Source organism: Pogona vitticeps, chromosome 9 (genome assembly GCF_051106095.1).
Source record: "Pogona vitticeps strain Pit_001003342236 chromosome 9, PviZW2.1, whole genome shotgun sequence".
Classification (NCBI taxonomy): Eukaryota; Metazoa; Chordata; class Lepidosauria; order Squamata; family Agamidae; genus Pogona; species Pogona vitticeps.
Genome location: NC_135791.1, coordinates 8,325,826 through 8,341,285, shown reverse-complemented (window position 1 = coordinate 8,341,285; position 15,460 = coordinate 8,325,826). Strand labels below are relative to the sequence as shown.

The following is a 15,460-nucleotide window of genomic DNA, read 5'->3' as shown; positions in this document are numbered from 1 at the left end:
TGGGCACAAGGGGGCTTCCTGAGGAAAAACATATTTTAAAAAAATAATTTGGAGAGGAACAGGGCTTTGGGAATGCCAAACGATGCAACTCCGGTCCTAGAATCACATGTGGTCCCCAGACTCTGCTTTAATCAGGTCTGCCCTAAACTGCAACTTTTATTATGCGCCATCAAGTCACTAGTACGTTTTTCATGGAAGGAGGGGCAGGATTTCTTCCCGTCCCCCAAATTTCTTGTTCGAGGGTCCCCCCCCCCCATGTTTGCCATTACTGTTGTGATTCTCTCTTGTTGACGGCAGTGACAACTCCAGGGCTGGAGCGCATCATTTCTACTTCCAAAAGTGACAACGGGAAGGCCTTGGGAAGACCCGTTGGGGGGTCAGCCTTCTCCCAATCTGATTCAGGCCCCGCCATGGAACGTGTCCATTTTTTCTCCTCCACTGAGGACAGAACAGCAGGGGGTGCCAAAATTCCCACTGCAGCCAATGGGGAAGGGGTGTCCCTAACCGAAGGTCTCCATCATGGCTGGACATCTTCCTCCAAGGGAGAGCCTCACCTTACTCTGTCACAGGACTATAACTCTGTACTCCATTTGCTTTTAAAAAAGCTTTCTTTCCAGGGTTTATCTTGGTAATGCTACTCTGTTTTTTTAAAGGGTTTTTTTAATAACATGAAATGTACAATCCTTTTGTCAATCAACAAGTCTCTCAGAAATCCCAGCTAGCCTCATTCCCTTGCAAGAAATACCATCCTCTTGTCTTAGGCTGAGCCGGTGATCTATTCCTCATTGTAAGCAGACCAACATTTAAGTGGTGTCTTTGGCTTTCTTATTATTTCCAGGTCTTGGCTGTTGGTATACCTTCTGTCCCTTTTTTGGCATGAGATAATAGAAGATGTTTTCTTCTGTACCTTGTTACAAAAGGGTTAAATTTACACACAGAGACACGGACACATGGTGGGGAAGGAGGGGGGGACCTAACACGCTCCTGGCCTCATTCTGTTTGGAAAGAAGACATTGACACCCAGAGTGTCATCCATCCCTTTATTGCAAAGATCATCCTCTCACTTGGGTTTGTCTGTTCACAGCCGTCTCCTCCCTCCTCTTTCCCTCCCTCCTTCTCTCTCTCTCTCTCTCTCTCTCTCTCTCTCTCTCTCTCTCTCTCTCTCTTTCTCCTTTGCTTCCTCTCCATCAGGAAGAAACAGCTTGGAGTGTTCTGCAGTTCAAACATTAAGGTACAGTAATTATGCTTCAGCGGGTGTTGGGGGGGTTGAAAGAAGGGGGGAGAGGAAGGAGTATAAGCATGTGGGGTGGAGTGGGAAGATTGCTATACATTGTCCTGTAATGAGTGCCCCATTGTTCCAGCTACAAACCGGGAAAATTTAGGAAGGGGGCTTAGAAAATGTGTCTTGGTACCTAGTGGGAATACTGTATGTTTCTCTCCCTCTCCCCCCCTCCTCTCTCTTTGTGTGTCTGTGTGTGCACATGCATGCATGAGTACGAAAGGACACAGGATCAGAACTGGCATTGAATTACATATATGGACAATTAATATACTTCACAGCAATAGATGCCTTTTTGTGTATGCAAGGTGCATACCTCACCTTCGGAATGACACATCCATAGCGGCATCTCCATCAGCTGCAGAAGCAATGTTCTTGTCTTCTAAGAAATTGGGCCCCCTGCCACTGTGTGTGCATAATCGTACTCGTCGGAATCAATCTTTCCCCCTCCCCATCTTCCATATATCTATCACAACTAGCATTTAATGAGAAAGACTACAAGGAAAGATTGTTCCCTTGTTTTTACATCCAGTGCTGTGACTGTGCAGTTCTTATCAGCATGCAACTACCTCTTTCTTCAGCCACTCCTTTAAATCCCATTGTCCTCTCCGGCTTTCTCTATGCAAAGCTTTCCATAGATCCCTTTTGCATTTTCGTCCCCACTCTCGGAGGCACTTGTCAGGAAACGAGACTGACCCTTGCAATGCTGCAGCCGTCTTTCTGCTCACTTTTATCTTGTCTGGTAGCAAGACCCAGAAACCGCATCACCGCTGCTAGCGCAGTGCACTAGAACCTGAGGTTGATAGAGCTTTGACACACAAATGCCCCATTCTGCCAATAACCGATCATCTAATGCAACCCACGTTCAGCATCCTACTCCCGTTCCATCAGTCCTATTGTTCAGCCTTCGCTCAGCCTTCTACATCAGCCATGGGAGGACCTCAGGCTCTCTGGATTTATTTGGTGTTTTTCTTAACCCAAAATTCAACCAAAGCCACGAGCAAAATAGCGGTGCAAGGAGCTGGAAGTGCATATCTACTTAGAATTATGGAACCATGCTTCTGAGCAGAGGAAGTAAATGAAGAAGGTTGTATTTTAATAGCAGAATTGAGATTATAGCCCCGTCACAGTAGAATGTATTCTTGTTTTTGATCACCTCTCTGCTGTCAACACCAAGCTTTTTGTTGTTGTTGTTTCATCAGCCTAATTTTGAAATTTCTGTTGTTATTTGATACATAGATTCTAAAAACCATGACTAAGCTACGGCAAATTCAGGGATCTGTAGTAAATATTGCTGTATATCCTCAACCCTCCCGCAATTCATACATCCTGTTTTGCTCATGCTGTGCAGAGGGAGCGTGAACGGACAATTACATGCGCTGGATCCTATTATTTTCCAAAGAATAGCTTTTTTTAAAATGTGTTAATGGATACAATAGAAACCATGTCCCCCACACACACCACTTCCCATCCTTTCCCACCTCCTTCTGCCTCAGAGGTTACCCTGTCTTCGAAATGACCTTGAAGGAAAAAGCTGCTTGCAAATTCATGTTACTGCGGGTATTAAAAGCAAGCCAACAAACTGCCTGCATGGATGACTGGAGTCCAAGGGACTACCAGCGAGTTACCAAGATGGATGTGGCTTTGTAGATCAGCTGCTGACCACATCCATTGTCTTTTCTCCCATCTTTGTGAGGCTGTCCTCAGGCTTGGCAGAACTAACAGCACTGCAGAAAAAAACAGAAGGGATAGGAATGTTTGTCCATCCAATTTTCAGAAGGCATGTTCTTCCTCTGATAATTATGTTTGGCCTGTTTGTATCCAGGGACGCAGTGGTTCAGGAATTCTGGAATGTGAGGTCCTTTGTTTTAACAGTTTGCAGTAGCATTGTACGCCTAGGGGCAAAGGGGGAAGGACAGGTATGGCCTAGCAGATGCTCCCTTGTTTAAGGTCAGCTGAGTGAAGACAGTGTTCCAGAAAGGGGTGGATCCAATTTTATCAAAAATTTTTTTATCAAAACTAGGAAATGTCTCCATGTTCGAAGCGGAAAGAACTTAAAATTGGAAATATTCAAGTGTGGAAAAAAACAGAAATTGTCTCAACAGGCAAACTCTTCAAAGTATTCCCGAAGGCTTTCACGGCCGGGATCCGATGGCTGTTGTAGGTTTTTCCGGCTGTTTGGCCTTGTTCCAAAGGTTTTTCTTCCTAACATTTTTTGCCAGTCTCAGAATACGGCCAAACTGCTGGAAAAACCTACGACAGCCAAAGTCGTCAAAGTTTGCATTTGAATCCCTGCATATTGAGCCATGTTTTTGCTGGATCAGAGTTGCCCGCTCTTGCACCTTCTTCTGTTTTCTCCCTTCGCCTCCCTGCACCTCTCTTGGAAAACTTCTGGTAGGAAAGGATTGGTCTTTTCCCCATGATGTGGAAGTGTTTAGGGGAACATTTAATTTCACAGAATCATAGAATAATGGGGGGGAGGGGCCTCTAAGGCCCTCAAGTCTGACCCCCTGCTCAATGCAGGAATCCAGATCAAAGCAGATGTGGCAGATGGCTGTCTAATTTTCTCCTCATTGCCTCCAGTGCTGGAGCATTTCCCTCCTGAGGTCATTGGTTCATTTCTCATAGTACTCTAAGGCTGCGGTCACACCAGCAAAATGTTTCTGTTTACTCCTCGCGAATTTTGGCCCTTCCCCCCCATTCAGAATCCCAGAACCTAACACTTTTTTCCCCATCAGTTAACCATTTCTCACCCAAACACAAAGCAATTATTAGGACTATTTTTCAACAACTGTGAATAGTAAAAAGCTCAACAAACGTGTTGTGTGCATGTTTTTCCAAATGAGGTCCTCCCACCTTTCGAAAGTAAAAAAGGGGGAGCTGGGACGTAGCAAAATTGTCACTGAAACTGAACAGAATTTACTGGAAAGACACTATTGCTGTGGGGGGAGGACAGTAGGAAGAGAGAACAGCCTAATGTGAGATGTTGTTGGTTGCAAGATCTGAGCAGAGCTGTTAATGAGAGGACATTTTAAAGGTCTTTAACTCATTCGATCACCACACATCCGTGACTTGATGGCACATAACATCTTCAGAGGTTTTTCTTAATTACCAAATGGTTGTACAGTATAGTGACAAGAGGAGTGGAATGATTGAAAGGATGAGTGGAATGACAAGACATAGGAGTTCTACTAACACTGAGTAAGATCAGCCACAAAGCAAAAAAACAGTAATTTCATATCTTCTGAATATTGCTTCTCTGTTTATTCCTTTTAAAATGTTTTTTACAGCCAGATGCAGAATCCCTTGGTAAGTATGAATGTCTGTTTGGCTAAGAAAGAATTAAAAAGATATCCCCCCCCCCCCCGAGAGTCAACTAATTGGGTCCTGACTGAAAGTGTCAAACGTTCAGATTTCTCCAGACCTGGAGCTGATTTCCCCTTTGAAGACATGCATCAAGAGCCTAGTCTCAGAAATCCTGAGATAATGTTTACTGAAAGCATGGAGACCTGGGACAAACACAACTGCTCTGTGCTTTTGTAATGTAGAAATACTTTGAATATGTCTTACAAAATTGTATGCTAATTTCCTGGAGATACAAAGCAAAAGGTTTCTTTCTGGAGAACTGTGACTCTATTTCCTTCTTTAAAGCAAGTCTTCTTTTTTTTACTCCTCAAAGAAAACCTGCCTTTTGACCATTCTGTGATCTTTCATTGCCTCCAAACGTCTCGCTTCCTAACTCATGAAGCTGAAATAATGTATCTACTTTGAACACTCTTGCTGGTAAGTCTGTTCCATACATGCCCGATTTTAGAACAAAAATGGTTGCTTTTCCCTTTTGAAAGGCCTTTTTTGAGGAACAGTATTTCAGCCCCTGCACTCTGGATTATTTTTAAAAAGTACTTTGGACCAACCATTCTCTTTCGAGATAAGCTAGACTGACCTTCTTAATTTGTCTGAGCTATTTCAAATCTGAGGACATGTAATTTTATTTATTTATTTATTTATTTGATTTTTACCCCGCCCCTCTAGACCATGTCTACTCGGGGCGGCTTACAAAATAAAACAAAACAGTATAAAAATATATAAAATCATAAAATTACAAATTTCAATTTAAGATCACTTGTTTCTGCATAGGGGTAAAAACAATTTGATTTTAAAAAATCATAACTAAAAAACCGTTTGCCTGAACTTCCCTAACTTAGGCCCATCACAAGAGCAGACTGACTTCTATATCTGTGCCAAACATGATGCTGAAAATAGTTAGTTTCACATTCATAATTTTTTTTTTGTTTGGACTCCCTCGTTTTAAATTTTTAGAATTGCCCTATAGGGTTGCCCTACTGCATAATAACATAAAGATTACAGCTCCCAAAAGTTATAGCTTTAAGCATTATAGCTTTAAGCAATTCTTTAGCCTTCAGTATATCCAGACACACATGAAAAATATGAAGTTTACCCTAGTTATTGCTGTATGATTGTTCGAATCTATGGAGGGAAAGCCATGGTCTCCTTTGAATGTGTTGCCTGCATCTCATAATGAAGTCTGCTGCTGCTTAATGTCTTACTTCCTGCTTCTCACTATTTCTTGCCTTCGTGTAGTGTTACAGGTGAATATTTATCCAATCTGAATGCTTTGACTTCTTAAAATTAAAGGAAAAGATAAACCATATACAAACTCAGCTGGTGGCTGCTATTGCAGATAGAATGGAAATTCCAATGATGCTGGCCAGTGCTGCAGAAAATGTTGATCAGTTTGTTTTGTTTCTGAAGCAGGGCTGCCGTATCGTTCTATGGTCTTCGCTCTAATAGAAAAACATATACATTCGTCGTGTGATCTGCTAAGATTGCAAAGTGCTTGGCTAGTCTAGTGGAGCTAATAGGCTTTTGTGTGTATTTTGCCAGTCTTCTGGCAAAATTAATACACTTAGATCTGACATCAGGAATGGCAATACACAAAAACCTGTTTCAGAATATTTCAATCTACCTGGACACTCTGTGAACGACTTGAGAGTCATTGTTCTGGAAGAAAACCAGTACGAAATAAGACTTGAAAGTGAAACAGTTGAGGTATACATGGATGTTAGAGACCCATTTAAAAGGATTAAATATCAATCAAGTGTTCTTAAGTCACTACCAGGTGTGAAATACTATATTGATTCACACAGTTTGCCACTTCTGTCAACTGTGCTATTGTTACCTTATAGACTGATAATTATTCACAACCTGGTGGCCTGTTCCATTATTAATGAACAATTATCACTTGGTCCTTCATCTGTACTCCCATTTGGTCATGGGGCTATGTATAAATATGTCGTCATCGTTTAGTCGTTTAGTCGTGTCCGACTCTTCGTGACCCCATGGACCAGAGCATGCCAGGCCCTCCTATCTTCTACTGCCTCCCGGAGTTGGGTCAAATTCATGTTGGTTGCTTCGCAGACACTGTCCAGCCATCTCATCCTCGGTCGTCCCCTTCTCCTCTTGCCATCACACTTTCCCAACATCAGGGTCTTTTCCAGGGAGTCTTTTCTTCTCATTAGATGGCCAAAGTACTGGAGCCTCGGCTTCAGGATCTGTCCTTCCAGTGAGCACTCAGGGTTGATTTCCTTTAGAATTGATAGGTTTGTTCTCCTTGCAGTCCAGGGGATGTTCAAGAGTCTCCTCCAGCACCACAATTCAAAGGCATCAATTCTTCGGCGGTCTGCTTTCTTTATGGTCCAGCTCTCACTTCCATATGTATAAATATGACAGTCGTACAATCTCACTCTTCCATCTGAGTAAGTGATTTATGAAAACTCACATTAAAATATAACAGTCTTTAAGATGCCACAACATTTTTGTCTCTAGTTCTTTTCATTCTGTTTGTTTTTTTGTTTTGTCTGATATGATTGAGCAGGATTTTTCTCAATCATTCCAAAGTGCAGGGCATGTAACAACAGCTTCTAGGAAGCCAGATTTAGGTTGAATATTAGGAAAAAATATCTTAACTGTTACAACAGTATGATAATGGAACCAGTTACCTTGGGAGATTGTAAATGTGCCAACGCTGGATGCATTCAAGAGAAATTTGAACAATGATCTGTCAGGGCTACCTTGATTTGGATTCCTGCACTGAGCATAGGGGTTGGACTTAATGGCCTTATAGGCCCCATCCAACTACATTATTCTATGATTCTATGTCTTAAAAGCCCCTAAATTGTTTTCATACACACTACTTCCAGGGCAGTTGTCATCCATTATTTATTTGTGCATCTGATTATTCCTACTTGCATGTGAGGTTGTAGTTATACCAGGGGAAATATTACCCACTTCTAACAATATTTTTCATACTTTCGTTGTAATGCATCGTGATCACATATTATATATACAGTGGTGCCCCGCATAGCGATATTAATCCGTTCCGGATTAATCGTCGCTATCCGGAAACATCGCAATGCGGAAGGGAAAACCCCATAGAAATGCATTTAACTTCGTTTAATGCGTTCCTATGGGGCAAAAACTCACCGTTATGCGAAGATCCTCCATAGCGCCGCCATTTTTGCTGCCTCGGTAAGTGAGGAAATCACACGAAAATGGTTGCGGTGGCCATTTTATACATACCCGGCAGCCATTTTGGAACCACCGATCAGCTGTTCCGCAAACATCGCAATGTGAAGATCGGTAAGCGAAACGCTTACTGATCATCTCAATGCGATGTGTAGACTAGTCAAACATCGCAATGCAATTGCATTAGCGATTCCAAAAAATAGATTGCTATGTGGATTCGTCGTTAAATAGTGCGCTCGTTATGCAAGGCACCACTGTACTTGAATGAACATCACAACATGCTTTAATCTTACCAATTCATTTTCTTCTGTTTAAATCCATACGGCTGGCTACACCATATTGCCAATTATTTTCTTTCTTGTTTATGGGGCACTATTTTTTTAAAAAAATTAAACAATATATCGATATGTTAGGTAGTGTTTTCTGATGGGTAGAATTTCCTCTGCTGCACCGGTGCCTCTGGAAGCAAAGTACTGCACTTAAAAGATACCCACCCCCACCTACCCAGGGCTCACCTGATCAAAATAAAACAGAAACATCCTAACAAGTGGGAATTAAACCACAATTACACTGTTGGATGGTATAATGAATCGCTAATGGCCATTCATTGCATGAGCACAAATTTATGACACAGTCTAACTTTAGCATAGGTAGGGAACAATTCCATGGCGTGATCCCACCCTAAGACTTTCCCTTTTCCTTGATGAAACTCTGAACAAACTTTTTTTTGCCCACTTCTCTGATATTTTAAAGTCACCTTGCATCCTGATTCTGTCTTCTGAAGTGTTAGCTTATCAGTCAGTATCTGTACATATCTCTTCCCCTGCTTTGTTGAAGATAGGGGACACTTGCCCACTTTTAGTCTTTGGGGAGGCTTACTTGTTTTCCAGCAATACAGACAAGAGATTCTCAGATTACTTCTGTAAATTCCTTTAGTATGTTTGGAGGTAATTCATATGGCTCTGGGACTTGAATCTGTTTTCAGCACGTGGTGCACTCTTTTCATTTTAAGGAGAGATACAAGCAAAATGTGTGTCCAATAATTCCATCTCTCTCACTCATCTGGACTTCTTCCTTAGCTCAGTGCAGCAGATCTGTTGTTTCCTTGTTCTTTTTCTTGCTCTGATCATGCCTGAAGACCACCTTTCAGGGGTGTCGTTGTGCCACACCATAGGGGGTCAAAGCACTAGCACTTTTCTGGCAGACAAGACCCTGCTAGATTGCTCCTTACTGGTTTTTTCAGCTCGCTCACTCTCTCCTCTCCCCTCAGGTACCCACTGGCTTGGGTTTGTTTTCAGACCACTTTACTCTTTGCTGGAGGAGGAGTTTTGTCCTACCTTGTGCTCTGTCCAAACAAGTTGCAAACAAGGCTTTCATCCTCTCTCCCTGTGTGGTCAGCTAGTTTGAACAAACCCAAGGAAACATGGAATCCTGATGCAACTTTCCCTTGCTGTGTTACTGCATCCTCACTTGCCTGCCTGCTTGTCTTGTTATGATGGCTTGTGTGCTGCTTGGCTTTCTGCACTCCAGTCTTTGTCTGCTTGCATGTACAAGGTATCAACTAAAACCTAGAAAAGGAATCACCCTGCAACTCACTCATCAAGTGGCTTGGAAACCTTTGCTTCTTTCACACTCTCTGTGTGTGCATGTGTGTGTGTGTTTTCTACTGTCGTGTTGCTGAGCCCAGGAAGATGGGGCAGGAGAGAAGCATAGGGTGGGTATAATAGAAACCCTATAGTTCTGGCTGAGTCATAATTTGGAGCATATGAATGTATATTCAGGCATGTTCACAAAGGTAAGAATGTGCCATGTGTGTAAGTTCCTATTTAGTAAGCTCTGTCCTTCAGTTCTCACATTCCAATTGCGAGTGTCATGCCACCCAATTTTCATAGTGTTTATTAAACCATATTTGCTTTTCTATGTAACAGTTCAAGCTCATCTTGTTTGTTTCCCATGTTCTGTAATATATACTGAGCTGGCCTGGTTAATCTTTCTGCTGTTGTTATTGTTAAACTCCTAGAAATTAAAGATCTTTGCAGATCTACTGCGAGACATCCAGAGATTAATTGGAACATATAGACCTATATGCTCCCACTCCTAATCATAGAAATAACTAGTTAGAAATAACTACGTACTTAGTTATAACAATTTCCTTTTTCAAGCAAGAATACTAGAAGAATACTTTTTACAGTGGTGCCTTGCTAGACAATTACCCCGCATGACAGTTTTTTTTTTTTTGCTAGACATTGGCTTTTTGCGATCGCTATAGCGATTCGCAAAACAGTGATTCCTATGGGGGAATTTCGCTGGACAATGTTTGGTCCTTGCTTCGCAAACCGCTGGACAACTATTTTGACAGCTCCCTCCGTGCTTGCAAAATGGGTGTTTTCCAGACTTAAGCTTCTCAAGATAGCTATTTAAATAGCTGATTGGTGGTTCGCAAAGCAGCTTTCCTATGGTCGATCTTCGCTAGACAACAATGATTCTTCCCCACTGGAACGCATTAAACAGGTTTCAATGCATTCCAATGGGGAAATGCTTTTCACTAGACAATGATTTCGCTAAACAGCAATTTCAGTGGAACGGATTATCATGGTCTAGCGAGGCACCACTGTATTTTTCTGTTCTAAGGGTATGGCTAAATAGAGTAGGTAGGATGACTTGTGCTGACTTGTTTTCTGTCTTGTGCTCTTAGTTTTGAGAAATGTGTTAGCAAAGAGTTATTTTTAAGACTGTAGCTAGAATGGTAACTATCTATTCATGAGGCCATTTGAATGTTTACACCAAATAATTACTTTATAAAAGTAACTTTCTGTTTTTAATCACAGCTCTCAGAATTGCTCAGAATTTGTGAGTAGTGCTGTACTCCCAAAAAGTAACTTTTCCAAATTCTGGACCTTGAACATTCTGCCAAAAAAAAAGGAAGGAAGGAAGGAAGGAAGGAAGGAAGGAAGGAAGGAAGGAAGGAAGGAAGGAAGGAAGGAAGGAAGGAAGGAAGGAAGGAAGGAAGGAAGGAAGGAAGGAAGGAAGGAAGGAAGGAAGGAAGGAAGGAAGGAAGGAAGGAAGGAAGGAAGGAAGGAAATGAAAATGATCTGAGGTAGTAGAAGACACTGTTCAGTGCTTGTTCCTATTCTAGGCTACATGCAAATTAAGATGAGAATATTAGGGCTATCATATCACTCGCAACCAATCTGGAAGCTACCTTTTATGTCAATAGCCCAAGCCTCCCTGGAGCATATTTTGCTCCAGCTGTTATATTAAACCCTTTAGGCCAAAATGCACTCCTGATGTCTATACAGTAGTTTATAAGAGACATATAGGCTTATGCTTTTGTAGAGCCAATAAATAGTTCTCCACAACCTGCGGAGAATCAATGACCTTTGGTGGGGTCACGCGGTGACTCTCCATCCTCCTGACTATCAGCCAAGGCGAATGGAGCTGTTCGCAGTTGCAGCTCAACAATTTTTGCAAGGCCGCGGATTCCTCATCCCATAGGCTTGCACAAGAGATTGACAGCTTTTCAACCAGCCCCTTTGGCAGGCGCATGGTTTACACTACAGCGTTTAAACGGGAAAGAATGTTGTTTCGTATTCATCTCAAACCATATTTAAAAGCACAGTGCCCCCAGGCCAGTTAAAAACTTAGCTGCGCTATGTATCGCTAGCCTTCAGAAAGAAATTGAGCAATTTCTAATTGCAGAAAGAGGAGCATTGGAATGATCTGTCCGGGAGGGTTTCAAAGAATTCATGAGTGTCCCTATTTTTATTTTATTGCTGAAATTGTGGGTGGCTTGTGTAGGCTGAAATCCTGTGCATCCAGTCTGTGTAGATTGAAGCTACCTGCCCATATGCAGGTATGACAGCAGCAGGCCCAACATAAAGTGTACAGTACTGGCATTTTGAGAAAGGGGGAAATGTTGCTGCAGGTCTTGACAGTTCCCATATGTTAGGAATGTTTTACAATTTATTCTCCCTTTGCCAAGTTGAGCAGTGTTCTGGATCTGTTCAAGTACATGCCAAACACCAGATGTGCTTGGCATAATGTGTTTTGAGGGGGGGCAGTGTGCACAGAATAAACCCTTTGCTTTGCTGCATTTTTAATTTAGAGCAGGATTTGTTCTTGACACCAGATACAGAAGCTTGACCTAAATCCTGAAGCAGCAGGAAGCAAGTTAAAGAAACAGTCACTCTTTAATATTTTTTCCCTCAGATTCTTTTATTTGTTTTTTTTTTTTTTTGCGATTGTTAAAACAAACATCTGGAATATTATTGATGCTTTGGATTTGTGCATCAAGCTTCATTTTCATTGCTATTGCTGTTTTAGAAATGGCGATCGGGCACCAGTAAAAACCAATGGGATGGCTCTGGGGCAAGAAACATGTGGTGTTCTGGATGTTGTGATTCACAACAGTCCTGGCCAATGTGAGCACTGCTGTGGTATGATGGAGTTGGAGACATGGAAGGCCACATGGTACTCTCTCTGTGATAACGGACATGTCATTACATTCTGCTTAGTGCTAGAAGACTGAAATAACTGCTTTTCATATATATTTGTTTCGCACGGAAAGTGGTTGCTGCTTATTTCTCAATGTAACTTTAAGTGTGATTTTAACAGGATAATCTTCAACATGTTTACTTAGAAGGAAATCATTCTGAGTTCAGTGGAATTTACCAGTCAGAACAGTGGTTCTCCTATTTTGATCTTCCATGCTTGGGACTACAGCTCCCAGGAGTCCCAGCTCCGATGAAAGGTCAGAGACGCTAGGTTGAAGTCTAGGACGAAGCCCCCCAAAAGTTGCGACTTTCTTATCTAGCAAATGTATTTAGGATTTTAACTCTAAATTTATTTTCCAACCGGCATCTTAAGCTCCTTAAGGCCGCATTCCGATATTGGAAAGGAAGTCCCATTAAACCAAGCAACACTTATTCCTGAATAAATAAGCAGCAGATCGTGCTGTAAACGAAAGGAGCCAAGAGAATCCAAATCAGATCATATGGCAGCATAGCCTTTCTTGATTCGTGGGACTGTGCTGTTGAAGATTAATGGTTATTGTAGTCCCAATACATCTGGATGGTGCAGCCGGTAGGCAGATTTCAGGGCTGGAGGTACCTGTTGGATGGAAGGTTCCAGGAGCCATAGTCCAAAAAAAAAAGTAACTTTCCCAAGCTGTCCACAAGACACAGGAGTAAAGGCAATTACCTGGGCCTTGGCCTGCTTGATTCCAAAGGTGCTTAGATTCACTCAACATATGGGTAAGTGCCTTTCAGACAATGTGGATTTTAATGCACTCCAGTGGATGTGCTGCTTTGAATGATGCTTCAGACTTCTGTTCTGATGCCGCTAAGTAGATCTCACTAAAGTAGTCAACCTTGCTGAGTAAAGGAGACTTTGATTCCCAGCTCTTGTAAACAAAAAACGCCCAAGCAAGCACATTGTAAAATGCATCGCTTTCTGAAACAAGCTATTTTCCCCTGCTTTTCTTCTCCCTTTGAACTGAACAGCAGCAGCAGCAACAAAAGAATATATTGGTACCTTAAAATAAAACATTTATTCTAACTCTTGTGCTTAGTGGGCTGGGAGGGTTGGGGGGAGTTGTGCTGCAGAGAAGAAACAGAGAACTAGAGAGTCACTGAAAGAAGATGAGAAACTGCCGTCAAGCCCTTCCATTAACAGCCTGGCAATTTATTTGGAAGGGAACCACAGATGAGCCTCTTTGTCGATGCAGGTGGAAGTTCTGAAGCAGTCAGCGGAACAATGAAGAGCAGGCCCACCTTTCGTGAGAGAGATGCAAGAAGCAGGTTGGAATCTGCAAACAAGAAAGGGTGGAATCAGATGGGGAAACATTGTGCATTTTGGACTGCTTATGGCGTGGTCAGCTTGTTTCCCAGTAATCACACAACTTAGGGGTATAAGGCCCCAGCCCAACCCCAATCTGTGCCCAAACTGGACCTTTTTGATCCAGCAACAGAGCTGCTTTGGGAAGGGAGGAACTGGCTAGAGCAATTCCAAGACGGAGAGAAGTGTTGTTTTAAGGGAGATCACTCCGGGCAAAGCAACCCTTTCCAGTGCTATCAGATATGATCCTTTCTTGCTGTCTTACTGCAACCCAAGAGTGAACCATGCCCAAGAAAGGGCAGTGGCCCCCAGATTTTTGTTCGATAGAGTCAGCCAAAAATGGCCAACAGATATTGCACTGTAGGTCCCTGCGTTCCTAGTCAGACTATAATAAGCTTTGATCGCTAAAGCCGGATGGGACCCCTAAGGATCATTGAGTCCAGCCCCTGCCAAGGAGGCACGGTGGGGAATCAAACTTCCAACCTCTGGCTCTACAGCCCAAGACCTAAACCACTGAGTTGTCCAGCAGTTAGGCTATGGCGAGGGACCTTTCTTTATTTGTATGAGAGCATTGCTCCATTTCAAATTAGGGACACATATGAAGTATAGATAAACTTAAACACAGAACAGAGTGTTATGATAATTGGACTATTTTTGACCAGATGCACAGTGGGCTACTTCAGTAGGGTTATCTCAGCTGTAGAAGATTGGGGGACGTAGAAGGAGCTTCCCTGAAGAGTGGGAAAACATCGTAAATACACTTGGGTATCATCCCCTGGGCAATGGTGGGTGTGCAACCAGCCAATCCTTTACTTTGAGAAGCGTTGCACTGCAAACTTACTGATGGTGAGGGATGAAAGGCATCTACAACATCTGAAAATGCTACATTTGACCAGTCCCTAACCTGGATCTTTGTAGGCTGGCCACATGAGAAACAGGAAACAGCTTCTGTACCTTTCATAATTATATGGAGGAGATGTAGACATCTTATTCTGGGTGGGAAAACATTTATTCATTAGAATGGTCATGCATATAATTCCATGGAGGACAGCCTCTGTTGGAAGCGCTGCCAGATCTAAGTCCAGTGGAAGGAAAAGAGATAGACATCTGAATCTCTTGTGCAGGCTTTGAATGTGTAGGTAGTGACATGAGGGCTATGTTTCTCTCTTTCCTACACCAACTATCCATTTCCTACTCTTCTTTTGTGAGAATTGCTGTCCTTTATTGGCAGTACCTTTTCCCCCCTTGCTGTGCGAGCCTCTGTTCCAAACTGGGTGTGTGGAAAATATATTTTCATTTGGACTACCCAAGGAGTGGGTGCATTTGGGGAAGCCAAGCTACTGACCAGGACCATTTTATATATAAAATGAGTAAATAAATGTAGAAACAAGATAAAACTTAGGTAACCTACTAACCTAGTAATACAGCAATACCAAACAAGATGGTGTGTATATTAGGTTACTAGGTTACCTACGTTTTATCTCATTTCTACATTTATTTACCCAGTTTCACCTCATGGCTGATTTCAGAATCAACCCACAACCCAGTTGTTCCTCTCAAGCCTTGCCTGTGTGGACACCTCAAAATCCTCTGTCTGTGGTATCACTCAAGTTGATCCCTGGTCTCAGGTTTGGGCCCTAAAACCTCAAGCGAATGGGCAGCTGCTGCTTCCATATTGAACGGTAGCTGTGGATAACACAAAAGTTTGAGCACTGGATAAGCCTATTAAAAAGCAGAAACATCACCTTGCTGACAAAGGCCCGCATAGTCAAAGCTACGGTTTTTCCAGTAGCAATGTAT

General features: G+C 42.4%; 1 long non-coding RNA gene across 1 annotated transcript in view; it reads left to right on the top strand.

The window, feature by feature from the left end:
- The first annotated feature begins 1,048 nt into the window (after nucleotides 1-1,048).
- The window catches only part of LOC110086152 (uncharacterized), a 37,894-nt gene continuing 23,482 nt past the window's right edge, over nucleotides 1,049-15,460 (top strand). Inside the window, exons 1-2 of the long non-coding RNA XR_002301772.3 lie at nucleotides 1,049-1,231; nucleotides 4,959-5,062. This is a non-coding gene — a long non-coding RNA (uncharacterized LOC110086152). The remainder of the gene's footprint in view (nucleotides 1,232-4,958; nucleotides 5,063-15,460) is intronic.